The following is a 21,985-nucleotide window of genomic DNA, read 5'->3' as shown; positions in this document are numbered from 1 at the left end:
ACATTTCGTTCGTTTCTTTAAAAGAGTTTTCTGTCACGAGTGTGCTAACCCCTAACTCTCTCTGGGCTCCTGTCTTGAGTTAAATGCCAGGTCGTTGGTCAGTAGAGGATAACGGTAAGGAGGGGGTGGGAATATTACTATTATTATTACCATTATTATTATTATTATTATTATTATTATTATTATTATTATTATTATTATTATTACCTATTTTAATATTACTATTATTATTATTACCATTATCATTATTTATTATTATCATCATCATTATTATTATTATTATTATTATATTCATTATTACCTATATTTAGTGTTATGATTACCATTATTATTATTATTATTATTATTATTATTATTATTATTATTATTATTATTACTGTTAGGTCAGTGCAAAAATAATGTCGTTTTTTACTTAAAGTTGAACCTCAAAACGTCATTATTTTTGCACCAACCTATTATTATTATTATTATTATTATTATTATTATTATTATTATTATTATTATGATGATGATGATGATGATGATGATGATGATGATGATGATGATGATGATGATGATGATGATGATGATGATGATGATGATGATGATGATGATGATGATGTGTTTTTCGTTGTGTATTTTTATATCACTGCGGGCAATTTTTTTTTTTTTGTTCTAATGAATAATTCTATTCGAGAAAAAAAAAAGATTAAGTAGAGATGTTTTCAATTGGAATCGCTTACATTGAATGAATTTCTGACAAGTGTCCTTGAGAACAGTACTAGCAATTTTTCCCCTATTCAAACCCTGCTGTTATCTTGGGTATTTTTAATATTTCCACCGGCAACTGTAACTTTTTTTTAGTATTCATTGTCGAGCGGTGCATGGAAGAAAGGTATTTTACAATATTTCTAATGAAATTTTTATTAAATATTTATAATGAGAATAGTTCAATAATCACATATACTAATTTAATCTTCTGAGCAAAGAAAGAGAAGCTTGATCTTAATAATATCTGATGATATTAAAAAGATTAATCACATAATTAAATTTTTATGAACAAAGCAGAGGAAACTTAATCTTAGTAACCGATATTCTATATGATAAAAGTGATAGTTCGTGTGTTAGCATGCTTCGCTCTATTGAGAGAGAGAGAGAAAGACAAACAGTCAGAGAGAAAGAGAGAGAGAGTGAAGAGAATGAGAAAGAGAAAACTTACCTTTCTGATAGCAATAAGATTTACGTTTTTTTTTTTTTCCTGGATTTATTTTTTTTTATAACGATGGATGATTTGTAGTTATGGATATTCGGACTGTTTGTTCTCATTTTAAGTGCAATTCTCACAGCGTTTCCGCCGATGCAACCTCCAACCTAATCCAGATGTATCTTGTCAAACTTAGAAATCTTTCTATTTAACTCGTGAATCCATACGTAATTTCGAACGAAACTCTTTATTTAACCAATTGGGGTAGGATGCCCTTGTTCAGTCAGCCATTACTGAGTAGAAATCTTCGCAATTCGCAATTATATTCTTAGTATCGCCCGCATTAAGGATTGAAACTTCAACCTCCAGATCAGTGTAACTCAGAACTGAATTTCACTTAGTACGTTATTCTTATGCTTCGGATGATTGCCTTTTTTATTGATTAGTTTCGTTTCAGTGATTTCAAACAGTAGACAAGAATTAACTTGCAAAAACGATTGTGAACGGGCAAAGGTAGTTCATTTTTTTTTCTGACTCTTTTTCTCGTCTAAGTTGTTGCCTGTAGCCAAGTGGATATAGGCATTGGGTAAGATATATTCTATAATAAATCATAATCATTGATTGTGAGTTGAAACCCCTGCGAAGAAACAGGAGAGAAACATGAATTTGGCTATCTAAAAAGGAGACAACGTGGAATACAGGCGGTATACTTTAGTGTACCTATTTACAATGCCTCCCCACGGGACAGAGTAAGACACCAGGGTCGTTTTTTAACGTGGAGAAAAGGTACAAAAATAAAAAATTGTCTCAGTCGTGAAGGACGGCTCCTCCACCGAAAGAGAACAAGAAATGGAAGTGCAGCATCTGAAGAACAGATACTGCACTTGGATCTTAGCCAAAAGGCCAAGTAAAGCTCTACTTTTACATTGAAAGTTTCGCCTTTTGTTTTTTTAAAAGGTCTGTCTCGCAGAAACAGGATGCATGATTTTCTTAATAAAAATCGCTCCAGACAAAGCATGAAACAACTTGGTGTAAGGCGTGAAAAATACTACTTCGATGTCAAAAACTAGCCAACGATAAGTAACAGATGGAATAAATTCTCACCCAAAAAACAGCAATTTTTCCCTTTTCTTTTTAGAAACATAGCTCACAGAATGTGAGGACTAAAAGAAAAAATAAGGGAAGTGAGAGTTACAATTATTATAAGCGATGAAAACACAATGCAATTGAGACTTAAAGGGCAAATGAGTGGGTCCAAAGGTTGTTGTTTCTTTATTGCTTACTTTTTTGTTTGTTATTTTGGTTGCTTGCTTATTTGTTTGTTTTGTATTTTGTTTGCTTGCTTATTTGTTAGTGTTCTAGAATTTTGTTTGCTAGTTATTTGTATTTTTTTTAATGTTGTTGCTTGGTTGTTTGTTATTTTGCTTCCTTATTTGTTTGTTTGTTTGTTTGTTTTAATTTTATTTGCTTGGTTGTTTGTTATTTTGCTTGCTTATTTGTTTGTTTTTTGGAATTTTGTTTGCTTGATTGTTTGTTATTTAGCTTGCTTATTTGTTTATATGTTTGTTGACAATTTTGTATGCATGCGTATTTGTTTGTTTGTTTGTTTGTCTGTTTGTTATTTTGTTTGCTTGCTTATATGTTTGTTGGATATTTTGTATGTTTGTTTATTGTTTGTTATTTTATTTTCTGGATTATTTGATTATTTGTTATTTTGTTTGCTTGCTTAATTATTTATTTGTTTGTAATTTTGTTTGTTTGTTTCTTTGTTTGTTCTGTTTACTTGCTTATTTGTTTGTTATTTTGTTTGCTTGCTTATTTGTTTGTTATTTTTTATTGCTTATTTGTTAGTTTGTTATTTTGTTTACTTGCTTGATTATTTGTTATTTTGTTTGCTTGTTATTAATTTTTATTTTGTTTACTTGCTTATTTATTTTTTATTTTGTTTACTTGATCATTTACTTTTATTTTGTTTACTTGCTTATTTGTTTGTTTGTTATTTTGTTTGCTTGCTTATTTATTTGTTATTTTGTTTCGTAGCTTAATTGTCTGTTTGTTATTTTGTTTACTTGTTTATGCATTTCTAATTTCATTTGCTTGCTTATTAATTTGTTATTTTATTTACTTGCTTATTTATTTGTTATTTTTTCTTTCTTATTCATTTCTTATTTTGTTTACTTGTTAATTTATTTGTTATTTTGTTTACTTGCTTATTTATTTGTTATTTTGTTTACTTCCTTATTTATTTTGTTATGTTGTTTACTTGTTTATTTATTTGTTATTTTGTTTACTTCCTTATTTATTTTGTTATGTTGTTTACTTGTTTATTTATTTGTTATTTTGTTTACTTGCTTATTTATTTTGTTATTTTGTTTACTTGATTATTTATTTGCTATTTTGCTTACTTGCTTATTTATTTTGTTATTTTGTTTACTTGATTATTTATTAATTCTTTTGTTTACTTGATTATTTATTTGTTATTTTGTTTACTTGCTTATTTATTTGTTATTTTGCTTACTTCCTTATTTATTTGTTATTATGTTTACTTGCTTATTTATTTTGTTATTTTGTTTACTTGATTATTTATTTTGTTATTTGTTTACTTGTTTATTTATTTTTTATTTTGTTTACTTGATTATGTACTTATTCTTTTGTTTACTTGATTATTTATTTGTTATTTTGTTTACTTGATTATTTATTTGTTATTTTGTTTACTTGATTATTTATTTGTTTACTTGATTATTTATTTTGTTATTTGCTTACTTGATTATTTATTTATTCTTTTGTTTACTTGATTATTTATTTTTTATTTTGTTTACTTGATTATTTATTTTGTTATTTTGTTTACTTGATTATTTATTTGTTATTTGTTTACTTGATTATTTATTTTGTTATTTTGTTTACTTGCTTATTTATTTTGTTATTCAGTTTACTTAATTATTGATTTGTTATTTTGTTTACTTTCTTATTTATTTTGTTATTTTGTTTACTTGATTATTTACTTGTTATTTTGTTTGCTTGCTTATTTTTTTGTTATTTTTTGCTTGTTTTTTTATTTGTTATTTTGTTTACTTGCTTATTTTTTGCTATTTTTTGCTTGTTTATTTATTTGTAATTTTTTTACTTGCTTATTTATTTGTTATTTTTTTACTTGCTTATTTGTTTGTTTTTTTTTACTTGCTTATTTATTTGTTATTTTGTTTGCTTGCTTATTTTTTTGTTATTTTTTGCTTGTTTATTTATTTGTTGTTTTGTTTACTTGCTTATTTTGTTTGTTTGTTTTTTGCTGGTTTATTTATTTGTTATTTTGTTTACTTACTTATTTATTTGTTATTTTGGTTACTTGCTAATTTCTTTTGTTATTTTGTTTACTTGCTTAGTTATTTTGTTATTTTCTTTACTTGATTATTTATTTGTTTTTTTGTTTATTTGCTTATTTATTTTGTTTTTTCGTTTACTTGATTAATTATTTATTTGTTATTTTGTTTATTCATTATTTATTTGTTATTTTGTTTACTTTCTTATTTATTTGTTATTTGGTTTGCTTGCTTATTTGTTATTTATTTAATTGCTTATTCATTTGTTATTTTGTTTACTTGATTATTTATTTGTTATTTTGTATACTTGATTATTTATTTGTTATTTTGTATACTTGATTATTTATTTTAATATTTTCTTTACTTGTTTTTTATTTCTTATTTTGTTTACTTGATTATTTATTTTGTTTACTTGCTTAATTATTTTGTTATTTTGCTTACATGTTTATTTATTTGTTATTTTGTTTACTTGCTTATTTATTTGTAATTTTTTGCTTGCTTATTTATTTTGTTATTTTTTTTACTTGCTTATTTATTTTGTTATTTTTTTTACTTGCTTATTTATTTGTTATTTTTTTTACTTGCTTATTTATTTTGTTATTTTTTTTACTTGCTTATTTATTTTGTTATTTTTTTTTACTTGATTATTTATTTTGTTATTTTGTTTGCTTGCTTATTTATTTGTTATTTTTTGCTTGATTATTTATTTTGTTATTTTGTTTACATACTTATTTATTTTTTATTTTGTTTACTTGCTTATTTATTTTGTTATTTCGTTTACTTCCTTATTTATTTTTATTTGATTTTGGCTAATTTGTGTATTTGTTATTTAATTTCCTTGCGAATTTATTTGTTATATTGTTTATTTGCTTATTCATTTCTAAATTTTTTTTAAGAAGCAAGTAAACAAAATAAAAAATAAATAATCAAGTAAACAAAATAACAGATTATTTTTTTGTATTTTTTCCTGTATTATTTATTTGTTATTTGATTTACTTGCTTATTTATTTGTTATTTTGTTTACTTGCTTATTTATTTGTTATTTTGTTTACTTCCTTATTTATTTGTTATTTTGTTTATTTGCTTTTTCATTTGTTATTTTGTTTATTTGCTTTTTTGGGGGGGTTACTTGATTATTTGTGTTATTAGTTATTTAGTTTGCTTGCTTGTTTATTTCTTATTTTTGTTTACTATATTATTTAGTTAGTTTTTTGTTTGCTTGCTCTGTTTGTTTGTTTTTGTTTGGTTTTTGTTTATTTGCTTATTTATTTTTTATTTTGTTTGCTGGCTTGTTTTTTTGGTATTTTGGTTGCTGGCTTATTTGTCTATTTGTTATTTAATTTCCTTGCTAATTTATTTGTTATTTGTTCATTTGCTAAGTCATTTGTAATTTTTTATTTGCTTATTTATTTGTTATTTTGTTTGCTTGCTTATTTTTTTTGTAATTTTTTTTGCTTGCATTTTTATTTGTTATTTTGTTTATTTGCTTATTGGTTAGATTGGTGATTTGTTTACTTGCTCATTTATTCGGTATTTTGTTTACTTGCTTATGTATTTGTTATTTTGTTTACTTGATTATTTTTTTGTTATTTTGTTTACTTGCTTATGTATTTGTTATTTTGTTTACTTGCTTATTCATTTGTTATTTTGTTTACTTTCTTATTCATTTGTTATTTTGTTTACTTGCTTATTTATTTGTTATTTTGTTTACTTTCTTATTCATTTGTTATTTTTTTACTTGCTTATTTATTTGTTATTTTGTTTGCTTCCTTATTTATTTTTTTATTTTGTTTACTGGCTTATTTATTTGTTATTTTTTTACATGCTTATTTATTTGTTATTTTGTTTACTTTCTTATTCATTTGTTATTTTTTTACTTGCTTATTTATTTGTTATTTTGTTTGCTTCCTTATTTATTTTTTTATTTTGTTTACTGGCTTATTTATTTGTTATTTTTTACTTGCTTATTTTTATGTTATTTTTTTTACTTGCTTATTTATTTATTTTTTTACTTACTTATTTATTTGTTATTTTGTTTACTTACTTATTTATTTGTTATTTAGTTTACTTGCTTATTTATTTGTTATTTTGTATATTTACTTATTTATTTGTTATTTTGTTTACTTGCTTATTTATTTGTTATTTTGTTTACTTGCTTATGTATTTGTTATTTTGTTTACTTACTTATGTATTTGTTATTTTGTTTACTTGATTATTTATTTGTTATTTTGTATATTTACTTATTTATTTGTTATTTTGTTTACTTGCTTATTCATTTGTTATTTTGTTTACTTGCTTATTTATTTGTTATTTTGTTTACTTGCTTATTTATTTGTTATTTTGTATATTTACTTATTTATTTGTTATTTTGTTTACTTGCTTATGTATTTGTTATTTTGTTTAATTGCTTATTCATTTGTTATTTTGTTTACTTGCTTATTTATTTGTTATTTTGTTTACTTGCTTCTTCATTTGTTATTTTGTTTACTTGATTATTTATTTGTTATTTTGTTTACTTGCTTCTTCATTTGTTATTTTTTACTTGCTTATTTATTTGTTATATTGTTTGCTTCCTCATTTATTTTTTATTTTGTTTACTGGCTTATTTATTTGTTATTTTTTTACATGCTTATTTATTTGTTATTTTTTTACTTGCTTATTTTTATGTTATTTTGTTTACTTGCTTATTTATTTGTTATTTTGTTTACTTGTTTATTAATTTGTTATATTGTTTACTTAATTCTTTTTTTTATTTTTTACTTGTTTAATTATTAGTTATTTTGTTTACTTGAATATTTATTTGTTATCTTGTTTACTTACTTATTTATTTTTTATTTTGTTTACTTGCTTATTTATTTTTTATTTTGTTTAATTACTTATTTATTTTTTATTTTGTTTACTTGCTTATTTATTAGGGTTTTTTTACTTGACTATTTATTTGTTTTTTTTTTACATTCTTATTTTTTGGTTATTTTGTTTACTTGATTATTTATTTGTTATTTTGTTTACTTGATTATTTAGTTGTTATTTTTTTTACTTGATTATTTTTTTTGTTTACTTGATTTTTGATTTGTTATTTGGTTTACTTGATTATTCTTTTTTTTGTTTACTTGATTATTTTTTGTATTTTTTCTTTATTATTTATTTGTTTTTTTTTTTGTTTACTTGCTTATTTAATCGTTGTTTTGTGTATTCGCTTATTCATTTGCTATTTTGTTTACTTGCTTATTCATTTGTTATTTTGTATACTTGCTTATTTTTTGTTATTGTGTTTACTTGCTTATATATTTGGGTTTTTTACTTGATTATTTGGTTATTATTTATTTCGTTTGCTTGCTTGTTTATTCGTTATTTTGGTTTACTATATTATTTAGTTGTTTGCTTGCTCTGTTTGTTTGTTTTTGTTTGGTTTTTGTTTATTTGCTTATTCATTTGTTATTTTGTTTGCTGCCTTGTTTATTTGGTATTTTGGTTGCTGGCTTATTTGTCTATTTGGTATTTAATTTCCTTGCTAATTTATTTGTTATTTTGTTTATTTGCATATTCATTTGTAATTTTTTTATTTGCTTATATATTTGTTATTTTGTTAACTTGCTTATTTGTTTGTTATTTTTTTTGCTTGCTTTTTTATTTCTTATTTTGTTTATTTACTTATTTGTTAGTTTGGTGTTTTTTTACTTGCTTATTTATTCGGTATTTTGTTTACTTGCTTAATTATGTGTTATTTTGTTTGCTTGGTTTTTTTTATTTTTTGTTTTGTTTACTTGCTTATTTATTTGTTATTTTGTTTGCTTGCTTATTGATGTGTTATTTTGTTTGCTTGCTTATTTTTTTTTATTTTGTTTATTTCCTTCTTTATTTGTTATTTTGCTTACTTGATTATTTATTTTTAGTTTTGTTTACTTGGTTATTTATTTGTTTTTTGTTTGCTTTCTTATTTATTTGTTATTCTGTTTGCTTGCTTATTTATTTGTTTTTTTTACTTGCTTATTTGTTTGTTACTTTGTTTACTTGCTTATTTATTTGTTATTTTGTTTACTTGCTTATTTATTGTTATTTTGTTTACTTGCTTATTTATTGTTATTTTTTACTTGGTTATTTATTTGTTTTTTGTTTGCTTTCTTATTTATTTGTTTTTTTGTTTGCTTTCTTATTTATTTGTTATTTTGTTTGCTTGCTTATTTATTTGTTATTTTTTTACTTGCTTATTTGTTTGTTATTTTGTTTACTTGCGTATTTGTTTGTTATTTTGTTAATTTGCTTTTTTATTGTTATTTTTTACTTGATTATTTATTTTTTATTTTGTTTACTTGATTATTTATTTGTTATTTTGTTTACTTGATTATTTATTTGTTATTTTGTTTACTTGATTATTTATTTGGTGTTTTGTTTACTTGCTTATTTATTTCTTATTTTGTTTACTTGATTCTTTATTTGTTATTTTTTTTACTTACTCATTTATTTGTTATTTTGTTTACTAGATTCTTCATGTGTAATTTTTTATCTTGCTTAATTATTAGTTATTTTGTTTACTTGAATATTTATTTGTTATCTTGTTTACTTAATTATTTATTTGTTATTTTGTTTACTTGCTTATTTATTAGTTATTTTTCACTTGATTATTTATTTGTTATTTTGTTTACTTGATTTTTATTTGTTATTTTGTTTTCTTGCTTATTTATTTGTTATTTTGTTCACTTGATTATTTATTTGTTGTTTTGTTTACAAGCTTATTCATATTTTATTTTGTTTACTTGATCATTCATTTGTTATTTTGTTTACTCGATTAATCATTTGTTTTTTTGTTTACGTGATTATTTATTTGTTGTTTTGTTTACTTGTTTATTTATTTGTTATTTTGTTTACTTGCTAATTAATTTGTTATTTTCTTTACTTGCTTTTTTATTGGTTATCTTGCTTTCTTGCTTATTTATTGGTTATTTTGTTTACTTGCTTCTTCATTTGTTATTTTTACTTTCCTATTTATTAGTAATTTCTTTTACTTGAATATTTATTTTTTATTTTGTTTACTTGCATATTTATTTTTTATTTTGTTTACTTACTTATTTATTTGTTTTTTTTCTTGATTATTCATTTGTTATTTTGTTTACATGCTCATTCATTTGTTATTTTTTTACTTGCTTATAAATAAGTTATTTGTTATTTTGTTTACTCGCTTATTTATTTATTATTTTGTTTACTTGATTAATTATTTGTTATTTTGTTTACTTGATTGTTTTTTGTTATTTTGTTTATTTGTATATTTATTTGGTCTTTTGTTTACTTGCTTATTCATTCGTTATTTTTTACATGCTTATAAATAAGTTATTTGTTATTTTTTTTACTTACTTATTCATTTGTTATTTTTGCTTGCTTATTTTTTTGTTATTTAGTTTGTTTGCTTTTTTATTTGTTATTTTGTTTATTTGCTGATTTGTTAGCTTGTTGTTTTTTTACTTGCTCATTTATTTATTATTTAGTTTGCTTGCTAATTTTTTGGTATTTTTTCCTTGCTTATTTGCTTGTTTGTTATTTTGTATAAGTGGTTATTTATTTGTTATGTTGTGTACTTGATTATTTGTTTATTTTTATTTTATTTACTTGCTTATTTATTTGTTGTTTTGTTTACGTGCTTATTTAGTTGGTTTTTAGTTTGCTTGCTTTTTTGTTTATTTGTTTGTTTTTTTGTTTGTTTTTTTTTGCTTATTTATTTGTTATTTTGTTTACTTGCTTATTTGTTTGTTATTTTGTTTACTTGATTTTTTTTTATTTAGTTTGCTTGCTTATTTAGTTGGCTTTTTTGTTTGTTTGATTCTGTTATTTTTGTTATTTTGTTTACTTGCTAATTTATTTGTAATTTTTTTGCTTGCTTTTTTGTTATTTTGTTTGCTTGCTTGTTTGTTTGTTATTGTGTATACTTGCTTGTTTGTTTGTTTGTTATTATTTTACTTGCTTATTTAATTGGTATGCTGTTTTCTTGCTTATTTATTCGTAAATTCATTTACTTACTTATTTATTTGTTATTTTTTTGCTTGCTGATTTATTTTTTATTTGTTTTGCTGGCTTATTTGTGTATTTGTTATTTAATTTACTTGCTTATTTATTAATTTTTTTGTTTGTTTGCTAATTCATTTTGTTATTTTATTTATTTGCTTATTTATTTGTTATTTTGTTTGCTTGCTTATTTATTTGTTATTATTATTCCTTGCTTATGTATTTGTTATTTTGTTTATTTGCTTATTCATTGGTTATTTTCTTTACTGACTTGATTTTTTTATGTCGTTTACTTGCTTATTTTTTTGTTTGTTGTTTTTTGTTTACTTTCTTCGTGTGTTATGAATAGGGACAGACCCCAGTATGTAAAAACGCAAAACTAGATATGTTTGAAAATTATTTTTGGAAAAGGCTAGAATCGAACCCAGTAGGCATGTGTTAAAATATAATAAATATCGAAATTCTAGGAATGCAGAACGATGTTCATTATCTCGCAAATAATGTCAAATTCATTCATTTGTTGATAATACTTCTCCGCCGTAAATAGTTTTGCCTGCATACAAAAAGTTGTAATGGACGAGACCCTTTACAAACTGCCAAAGAGTCAGCATGATTTGTGTGTGTGTGTGTGTGTGTGTGTGTGTGTGTGTGTGTGTGTGTGTGTGTGTGTGTGTGTGTGCAACTCTGGCTTCAGGAAGCTTTTTCGGCATCTAACCACTGAGCTGAGCGTCGCCAGTTGTCGTAAAGAACCTGCTTTTCGCCACAAGCCACAACCTAGTACAAAAGACGGTTTGTTCTTGTTGAGTAAAAGATGGAGAAATGACACTTCGTAACGACGTTTCTTTGGGTGTCGTTCAATTAATGAGGCACCCATTTATCAAGATTTTTTGCCTTTCCAATCTTTCTCAAGTGGTTGGAAATCGTCGTATACGCTAAATCTTATTCAGACACAAGTTCTCGAGCAGTTGCGCGTGGATCGGCTTCGACTAAACCTCTTGGTTGCTAGTTGTCAACATCCGATGGTTGATCATTACACACATCATCTTCAAGAATCGTCACCGTCACCGTCATAAAATTTCTGAAACCACCATTTTGCTGTGCATTCAATAGTGTTTCCTGAGTCAAACGCATCATTAATTATGCTAGCTGCTTTAGTAGCTATACAGCCTATCTTGAATTGAAATTAGAAAACTTTGCAAATTTGCTTTTTTTCCCCCGTCTTGCATTCAACGTTCTGAAAAGAAGACATAATTGTTTCTAAAACGATCATGTAATTAAGTGTAATTAAATGATTAGATGGCGCGAAAAACGCTCTTCAAAATGATATATAAAGTAAAGGTATTATAACAAAAGCTTTTTAAGAATACATCTATATGTGTGTGTGTGTGTGTGTGTGTGTGTGTGTGTGTGTGTGTGTGTGTGTGTGTGTGTGTGTGCGTGTGTGTGTGTAATTTCCTCACAATTTCTAGTCATATTTGATGTCAACCACAATATCACAAAAAAACTACACGACCCCCTCAAATAACTAAAGGATATACAAGATGGCATCCATTAGTGGCTCTAAAACTTCATTATGTACTAACGTCCACGAGAATAAGTTGTTATTGTTATAATAGACTCAATCTTTTCTAGGCTAAGATCAATAGGCTTCTCCTGTTTTTGCGATAATCATTTTTTGTTTTTGTTAGTTCCTTATAGCAAGTGGCTTCACGCCTTGTCTGGACCGAATTCCTAAAGACAAACCTTAAAACGTGATTCATCTTCTTTTCCATTGTTTGATTTGATATCGTGCCTTTATCTATCTTTTCGAATTTTATTAGTTAAGTACGACAAATTAAGGAGCGACAAATGTACAATAAAACACGGCAACTGCAGCTTGTCGTACATAAATATTACAACCGTACCTTCTCTTTTAACCGTTTTTTCTCTAGAAGGCATTTTGCGACAATGGAGACGAAACTTTCTAACAGATGCTCTCGAGTATCGTTAAGATTAACCTCTGTGTAAAATACAATATTGGAAAAGACGGGGAGGAAGTGTGTAAAGCTAAGAAAAAAAATCTTTCGACATATATTCATATCGATAATAATCTGTATTCTGATGTTCTTGAAAGTTCCCGCGGACATCTCTTATAATATTAAGGGCAGTTGTCTGTGTATATGTTTTTATGTCCAGCTAAAAGTAGAAAATCTACAAAATAAGCACCCACAAAGTTGGTATCTTCTGGATCGTCATTGCCCGAGATGAATAATATTTAATATTTTAGAAAAAATGATACATAAACCTAGAATTGACCCAGATTTCATCGGGGTGGGGGATTTTCTAGCCACATTATGGATTTACTAAAAGGAAGTAACTGATATTTTTTTTCTAGGAGTTAATTCTCTTATGCCAACTCATCCCTCGATTAATCAATTAAAACGTGTTGTCTGTGTGTATTCCAGAGAGAGGAATGGAGAGAGGGGGAGGGGTACCGAGGGGAGAGAGAAAGAGAGCAAGATAGACAGAAGTTTTAATAGAAATGTGCTACACTTCTGTTCCGGGCAATGCCGGGTATCCCTGCTGGTATCACTGCAGCAGTACTGCGAGGAGTTATTAAAAAAAAAATACCGGCTCAACAGACCAGCGGTCATTTTCTTTTATGATCTGGTCGTAACAGTACACGCTAAAAGCAAGCATTTAAAACGAAATACGAATCGCTTTAAGGTGAAAAAAGAGAATGGCGTTCTGAGAGAAACCAATGCTTTGGGGACCAATTATGAACGGAAGAGTGCTAGCGTTTCTTTTCATTTCTTCGTAATAGGTTCAGGAAATGTCCTTTTATCTTGTTTATTGTCGCTCATCACAAACAGAAGACAAGTTGTTGTTTTTGTCTAATACATTAAGCAGAAAGAATTGAAGAAGGCAAATCACTCCTCTGATAATTCACCAAATTGCTTAACACCAAAGAACATCAATTAAATATTCCGATAAAAAGAAGTGAGAACATATATTAAGTTGGTGCAAAAATAATGTCGTTATTTTGGCATGAAGCTTAACGTCATAAAACGACATTATTTTTGCACTAACCTTATATTAGTGAAAATGTCTGTGTGTGTGTGTGTGTGTGTGTGTGTGTGTGTGTGTGTGTGTGTGTGTCCATTTCCCTACAAAATAACTATGTCAATTTTCGGTCTACCGACTCGAGATTTGATATACAGAGTACTGAGATTTAGGAAAATCTTTGTAATCGATTTTTAGCCGGAAATTTGGCTGTTAAGGGGTCAAACTTCAACGATTTGAGTTTTAAGAACTCTACCAAACTCCTCCGCCCATTTTGGGTCTAAACACTTGAAATTTTAGATATAGGTTCCTTGGACATAGATCTAACTTCATAATTTGGTTTGAGCCAAAAATAATATAGACTAAGAGGCCATAATTGGAGTCAAAGTTTTTAAAAAAATGACCTCTGCGGTCTCTGCCAAATTACTCAGATAATTTTTGGTCTAAACATTTGAAATTTTACATAAAGTGTATTCAGACATAGGGCAAGCTTTTTAATTTTTTTTTTTTTTTGCTGAAAATTAGGCTTCCAAGGGATCAGAGGTCAAAAGATTTGACCTTTGTGATCTCTAGCAAACTATTCAGCCAATTTGGGGTCTAAACATTTTAAATTTTACATAAAGAGTATTCAGACATGCAGCAAGGTTTATTATCAATTTTTAGGCGAAAATTTTGCTGCCAAGAGGTCAGAGTTGAAAGAGTTGACCTTTGCAGGCTCTACCAAATTCCTCCGCCAATTTTTGGTCTAAACACTTGAAATTTTAGATGTAGGTTACTTGGACATGGGTCAAACATTTTAATTTTATTTGAACCCAAAAGAATAAATGTTAAGGAATCAAAATTGGTGTCAAATTTTAAAAAATTTAACCTCTCGTGTCTCTACTAACTTTTCTCGATGTTAGTTAAGGAAGTCTATTATATAGAAAGGCATTTCGGTACATATTCACACTTTTTAATATATACGTATGCACATAAAGTCATGAACAATACATAGGGCCCGAGCAAAGCAGGGTTGAACTACTAGTATAATAATAATTACGAAATCTGAATCATTAATCAAAATATCATATTTAAGCGTATTTTACGACCAGGCAATGCCGGACGGCCTGTAAGTATAAATATACATATATATATATATATATATATATAAAGCAGCTTTGCTTTCGGAACGACCTTCGCGCGCGCGCGTGCGTGCGCGCGCGCGTGCGTGCGTGCGTGCGTGCGTGCGTGCGTGCGTGTGTGTGTGTGTGTGTGTGTGTGTGTGTGTGTGTGTGTGTGTGTGTGTGTGTGTGTGCATATGAGGGTCGTTCCAAAAGTAAAACCTCTTTGTTTTTACTCTGAACGTTGAAGTACTATGAAAACGAAAGCGATGTTTTGTACTCCAGAATTTGTTTTTTCTACATAGTCACTACTGTTCTCAATGTACTTTTGCCAGCGATGAACGCTGGTTGTGCATGGCTGGTCAGTTCCAACTAGCTTTTGTTGAATACTCTGTCTGACTGCCTACTTTCGCCGAAATGACCTTCACAGATACTTTATTTCCTTCTGTTTACGTGTTTATCGCCCAGTTCTTATTTCAAGCATGTATGAAGTGATAAGCAACAACGACGACGACTGCTACGATATTGTTTTATTAAATTGTTAGGTGAAAATACAGAATAGGTTTAAATTGCGCAGTATTTAAATAAAAGATGTTGCGTAACATTTAGAATAAGGTTTAATATTCGAAACGACACTGCGAAATTCTTTTCATAATGTCAGTTTTAAAAAAATAAATTTAGTTAGGTTAAAGTTCAAAAATAAGTTCAAAAAGGGCTGCTGTCACAAAACTTTAACTGGACTTTTCTGTGAATGTTACGTTTGGTTCAGATTAATCAATTGTTTGTTTGTAATTATTTGCTTCCCCACTAAGCAAATGAGGCTCAAGGCCGTTTTTTAATGTGGGGACGAAAAACCAGCTCCCCCAAGGGGGCACTGGCAGGGTCCAAAATTAGCAATTGTCTGATATCAAGGGTTTCCCCCACATTGACCAAACTAATTGACTTAAAAAGCAATTGTCCGATATGAAGAACTGTTTACTTCCTTTTCCGGTCCTGGCCCAAAGGCCAAAACAGCCTCTGCGCCTCTGCGCAATCGGAATCATCTTATGCTGATATTCTGATAAGCGTATGTGAACAGCCAATGAAATTGACCGGAAGTTGTGAAAGCGAGGTCTTTATTTCCAACATTGTAAACGAAAGAATTAATGTTAAATTAATCAGAATAAAATTTAAACGCGGATTGAGAAATTGTGTAAAAAAAAAATTAGCAAATCTAGAAAAAATTCTTAGTTTCCTTGGGAAGAGAGGGAGGAGAAAATAATTAGTGAGTAAATATCGTGCTACCACCGTTAAATATGAATTGTGTTTGGAATGCGACTTGCCAAGGAATTACAAGAATTTATGATAACAAATGAAAGCAACTTGATAATATGCGCAAAACCTACGTTGGATATTGGCTATTGTCTGCCCATATAGAATTTATATATCGCGTCTGCGTTTACAAAGCTCTAATGTTTATTTCATAAACGGGAATAATTGATCTCATTTTATACTGTATTATTTTATATTATATGTGTGTGTGTGTTTATTTTAGTAAAATATGCCTTTTCAATTATATTGCAACCTTTATGTATACCAATCCTTATATATATATATATATATATATATATATATATATATATATATATATATATATATATATATATATAGCATCAATTGAAATGGACGGCTCTCGTCTTGGGGAGGCTTCATGTTTTGACAAGCTTCTGGGCTTGACTTTTACTCCCAATCTGAAATGGAACACGTACATCGAACGAGAACCTTCCAAATTAAACCTTGAACTATTATCTGAACTCAAAAAATGTAAATTAATACAAAATTTAGCCGACTTCAAAAATTGATAAAAGTTCATTATTGGATTTTAACTATAAGGTGAAACTCGAATGATTCAAACCCAGTAGATAAAGCAAAAAATAAAAAATAAAAATAGACAAACAAATAAAAAAAATAAAAGCACTACCCCCCTCCCCAACATATACACACAACCTCCACCATATCCTTATGTACCTAGAATTAAAATCAGCTAGGTCTGCTAGCTTCCCTTTTCGATATGACCTGAAGAATGATAGATCGCATTTTCCAGACTCTAAGCTAAGGTTAAAAAATGTTTGTATCTATAACTTTTTTAAATATATTTTGTGCTATTGCCGCTAACTCTTTTCTTATTGCAGCTTTGACTTAAAACCCGGAACTTAACTTTAGCTATATTGTCTTGCTTTTTTCTTTTTTGTTCTGAAATCTTTTTTGTCAAATATGCTATTGACCAATATTGTTTTGTGACATGTAAAACGAAAAGAAAAAAAAAGTCACCCATGAAAACGAGAACCTTCCAAATTAAAACCATGAACTATTATCTAAACTCAAAAAATGTAAATTAATACAAAATTAAGCCGACTTCATAAATTGATAAAAGTTCATTATTGGATTTCCAATGGGAATGTAAGGAGCTAGTAAATGAACCATATCCAGTCTACCTTGGCATCACACTGGACCGAACTCTCTCCTTCAAGACACACATAGACAAGCTCCGAAAGAAGATCGTGCCTCGAATTAACTTAGTCAACATACTGGCTAACTCAAGTTGGGGAGCAGACCCACACACGCTAAGGACAACATCATTAGCCATATGTTACTCCACGGCTGAATATGGCGCTGCAGTATGGTCTCACTCAGCCCATGCTCACCGCATTGACGCAGATCTCCACAAAGCATGCCGGATCATAACCGGAAACTTAAAAAGCACACCTCTACCAGCCCTATACCGATTAAGTGGCATACCACCACCTAAAGTCCGCCGGGATATAATTGCGAGAGTTGAGCATACTAAACAACTCAAAGACCCCAGACACCCTCTCTATAGCTACTCGGAGGTGGCTGGACGACTTGTGTCCCGGTGAAGCTTTGCCACAGTGGAGGAACTACTGGACACTCTACATCCTCTTACCGGCCGCAGATGTGGAGAGAGGTAGACCCTCAGTCTACAAATATAGCACTGCCAGAGCCCAGTGAAACCTTACCACCTGGCACACACCTGTCCCGTTCGGAGTGGGTCACTCTGAATAGGGTAAGGGCAAAAGTTGCAAAAACTGGCGACAACCTCCTCATGTGGGGTTACTCTACAACTGCTGAATGCCTCTGTGGTGCCCAAGTTCAGACCATCGAGCACATTTTAACATCTTGCCCACTGGGGCCCAACTGCACGGACAAAGACCTCAGTGTTGGTAATGAAACCGCACGCCGCTGGTTGAAGAAATCGAACGACAAGATATGAATATGAATTATAAGGTAAAGCTCGAATGATTCAACCTCGACATAGATAACGCCAAAAACATCCCCACATTGATATGGGAGGGGAGATTATCTTCAAACAGCATCCTAAATTGATAATTGAGCACCAGACTTATACTAAATAGATATTAATAAGTCCCGTGTACCTATCCCATTTCTTTTAATGGAGAGTAGATAATGCAGTGGATGTGTTATCGGCAGCTCCAGTAACTCTTGCTTCTCCATTTTTGTCCCTCAGTCCTCATTCAAGTGATTTTTTTGACAAAGGGTGAAGAAAAAACTGCTTTCCATGTCGGTAGTACTTTGTTAACAGTAGTCTGAGATATCGGAAATTCTTCTGTCTCTATGTCTATTCTTGTGGCCATGTCACTAGTAAGGGTGCTGGAGGTAAACGTTTCGTCTTGGCTGACGTTATCCGCCTGATAGTTAGGGATCCGAACCTTGGATTAACCACTAAGGAGGCTGTCCTATCAGCTGGTGCAAAGTACTGGGACTGCTGTATTGCCATTTGGTGAATGGATTCTGGACCATGAAGTAGTCTCTAGTGGGGCCTCTCGATGCCATACAAGTGGGTAATTGTTACGGCTTTACCTTATCATTTGCTACATGAAAAAAAAATTCCTGCCCTTTTCTCTCTTACTTTCTCTCTCTATCCTGCTCTAACCAAGTATGTCGACCTGTTCCACAAATCCCAAAATCTCAACATGAAATATCTCCAGAAAAAAAAACTCGAATAAACCTAGAACCCCATCTTCTATCCCAACCATTATCAATGGGCCAGATGTCATCTCGTCAGCATCAGACAAGGCCAAACTATTTGCCAAGAACTTTGCAGCTAATTCTACCCTATGCGACGAAGGCCATCAGCTCCCCATATTTCCTCCTATAACACACAACATGCTAGGTAACATACAAATATCTGTGTGTGAGGTCGCCAAGCTAATCAAGAACCTTGATTCCAGTAGAGCAACTGGCCCTGATGGCATCCCAATTATAGGGTTAAAAGAGCTTCAACCAGAACTTGTTCCCATACTTACGAAACTGTTTAAGCATTGGCCTTAAGGAGAAGTGCTTTCCAACACCCTGGAAAACCTCATCAGTATGCCCTGTATTTAAGAATTAAGGTGATAAGTTATTTCCCTCTCAATAAGTCTCCTGTGTGTCATGAGTAAGTTGCTGAATCCATATTACATACAGAAGTAGTCAACCACCTCATCAGAAATAACCTAACACAATATGGTTTCCATTCTGCAAGATCTACCGCAGATGTGCTAATGGTTATATCTCATAGGATTAGCAAATCTCTTGACAAAGGCTTCCTTTCTAGGGCAATTGCTCTTGATATATCAAAGGCCTTCAACAAAGTATGGCATAAAGGCCTACTTCACAAGATTTCCAGCTATGGTATAACTGGAAATGGTTTCTCAATCATTAAATCATTTCTCTCCGATAGGCTCATAAGAGGCCTGTAGTATTAATGATAGAGCCCCTCAGGGGGTCCATCCTGGGCCCAACTCTCTTTCTGATCTACATCAATTATCTCCTTAAACACATACTTAAATCATTCGTTGACATCTAATCTATGCTGATGACACAACCATCTACGGCAACACATCAAAGGCTGTAAATGACAATGTTCTCTTTGATTCTCTCTCCTCTGATCTTGAGCATGTGGTACATGGGGGAAGACGTGGCTAGTTATCTTTAATACATCTAAAACCAAGCTCCTATCTTTACATCATCAACGCTTCGATCCCCATCTGACATCAATTGAAATGGATGGCTCTCGTCTAGGAGAAGCCCCATGTTTTGACAAGCTTCTGGGCTTGACCTTTACTCCCGATTTGAAATGGAACACGTACATCAAGTCTGTTGCCAAGGTCGCTGGAAAGATGGTGAGATCCTTCTACCGCTCCAGAAGATATCTCACTACTGATGCAATTCTCTATCTATATAAAAGCCAAATACATCCAAGGATGGAATACTGCTGCCATATCTGGGCAGGAGCTGCTAAAAACAGCCTATCCTGCCTTGACAGAGTACAAAATAGACTTTGTGGCTTAGTGGGGGATGCCCTTTTCTCTTCCCTGCAACCTCTCTCCCACAGAAGAGACGTTGTGAGCCTATTTTTGTTTTATCGTTATTTCCATGGCAGGTGCTCGTCTGAACTCCAATCTCTGGTCCCCCCTCGCTAATCTTTCACGAAAAACACCCGTCTAGCTGAATCCACTGTCAGAAATTTTCCCGACTCTTTATCTGTGCCTAACTCAAAACGTAGATTCCATGAACAAAGCTTCTTTCTTAGAACTGCACGCCTGTGGAACTCTGTTCCGTCTGCCTGTTTCCCACCTGAATACAACCTGGATGTCTTCAAGTCCAACATAAACAAATTCCTGTTGAACCAGCCCCTTAAGTAGACACTTTATTAAATCTCAACACTAACGTACTGTACGTGCAATAAACCTTATCCCTGAGTGGTTTCCGGGCCTTGATAAGTGGTGACCATCTTGTAAAAAAAAAAATCAAATCTATTGCCAAGGTCGCTGGAAAAATGGTGGGATCCTTCTACCGCTCCAGTATATATCTCACTCCTGATGCAATTATCTACCTATATAAAAACCAAGTACGTCCAATACGATGGAGTACTGTTGCCAAATCTGGGCAGGAGCTGCTAGAAGCAGTTTATCCTGTCTTGACAAAGTTCAAAATAGACTTTGTAGCTTAGTGGGGGATGCCCTTTTCTCTTCCCTGCAACTTTTTTCCCATAGAAGAGACGTTATTTTCATGGTAAGTGCTCGTCTGAGCTCCAATCTCTGGTCCCCCCCCCTCGCCAAACTTTCATGAAAAACACTCATCTAGCCAAAATCACTATCAATAAGTTCCCACACTCTTTATTTATGCCTAAACCTAAATGTAGATTTCATGAACAAAGCTTCTTTCTTATAACTGCATGCCTGGGGAACCCTCTTTCGATTGCCTGCTTTCCAGCTGACTACAATCTAATTATCTTCAAGTCCAACGTAAAAAAGCTCTTGATGAACCCGTTCCCCTAAGTAATCCAAATAAAAAAATTCCCAATACTTATGTTTACTATGCTATAATCACATTGACTAATGTATACCCATTAATCCTTATCCTCGAGTCGCATCCGGGCCTTCATAAGTAGTGATTCTTGTGTAAAAAAAAAAAGAAACGCTGTTATGAAGTGTTATTTTCCCTTCTTTTACACAACAAGAACGACTTGTTTCTTGACAGGTTTGTGAGAGAGCAAGTTCATGCAGTGATTGCAGATTATTAAATGGCTGACTAAATAGTTTTCTTACGAATGATAGAAAATATAAAAATGAAATAGTTTTTTTGTATATTTTTAAAGGTTAAAAGTGTGTGTGTGTGTGTGTGTGTGTGTGTGTGTGTGTGTGTGTGTGTGTGTGTGTGTGTGTGTGTGTGTGTGTTCAAACATTAACTGCACCGATGTGGTTGTTTTCGTAATATTGATTGCCAATGAAATTGCGTTCTGTTGTATTAGTAATTCAATTTATAAACCTTTTAACGTGTTATTCATTCGATGTCAGTTATGTAACTTATGACATTATTCCAAGCAATTGCATTCTCATTTCGCACGTGAAATTAGAAAAACCCACGCAGTAGGAAATTGAATACACATTCTTATTTCGATATACATAAACATACGTATATATAAATATAAATATCTTAGAAAAATTTATTATTGAAAATTTATTCAAATTTAAAAAAAAAAAACATTATAAGCCTGTAAGGAAAGTATAAAAAATTTTACTTATCCGACAAGGAGTACAAATGAACAAGAAAGACCTTATTCTGCGGAGTTTCGAAAAATGCAATTCTTCTCATCAAAGGAAAGAGGTTTGCAAAATATACAATAAATTTCGCAGGTTAATGCATGAAAGGAAACAAACAATTTGAAATTAATTATACTTGCATTAAAAAAAAGTTATTAAACAGTGAGTGACAGTCTATAAGTATTCAAAATGATTAAGAAAGCAAGAAACAGGAAAAAGAAAGAAAAAGGATATGGGAAAAAT

Source organism: Euprymna scolopes, chromosome 29 (assembly GCF_053919585.1).
Source record: "Euprymna scolopes isolate OS-2025 chromosome 29, ASM5391958v1, whole genome shotgun sequence".
Taxonomy (NCBI): Eukaryota; Metazoa; Mollusca; class Cephalopoda; order Sepiida; family Sepiolidae; genus Euprymna; species Euprymna scolopes.
Note: the sequence above shows the minus strand (reverse complement) of the source record.